Source organism: Bison bison, unplaced genomic scaffold (assembly GCF_000754665.1).
Source record: "Bison bison bison isolate TAMUID 2011002044 unplaced genomic scaffold, Bison_UMD1.0 scf7180017864213, whole genome shotgun sequence".
Classification (NCBI taxonomy): Eukaryota; Metazoa; Chordata; class Mammalia; order Artiodactyla; family Bovidae; genus Bison; species Bison bison.
In genome coordinates, this window is record NW_011494785.1 from 2,986,296 (window position 1) to 2,986,590 (window position 295).

Sequence of the window (295 nt, forward strand, 5' to 3'; positions counted from 1 at the left end):
CCACTCTGGCCTCTGTCTGAGTCTTGGCCTGCATTGCAGGCTGGTGTGAGAAGAAAAAGGAGCCCGTACACCCCAGACAGCAATTCCAGAAAGCGTGAAGCACTAAGGCAGTGGCATAGGTTGTGTTGTTTTAAAGTTCTTATGGCTCCTCTGGGAGATGGTTCCGGAACCTGCATCCGTCAGGGAGCCCGAGGGACAGAACTCAGCCTGGTACAGAGTAGGGAGGGCTCGCGAGGAAGTGAAGGTGTGGCAGGTGTAGACGGGCATTCTCCCCCCACCCAAGGCTCCCTCCATC

General features: G+C 56.6%; 1 protein-coding gene across 1 annotated transcript in view; it reads left to right on the forward strand.

The window, feature by feature from the left end:
- CRACR2A (calcium release activated channel regulator 2A) overlaps positions 1 to 295 on the forward strand; it is a 122,884-nt gene that overhangs the window by 113,086 nt on the left and 9,503 nt on the right. The window lies entirely within an intron of this gene.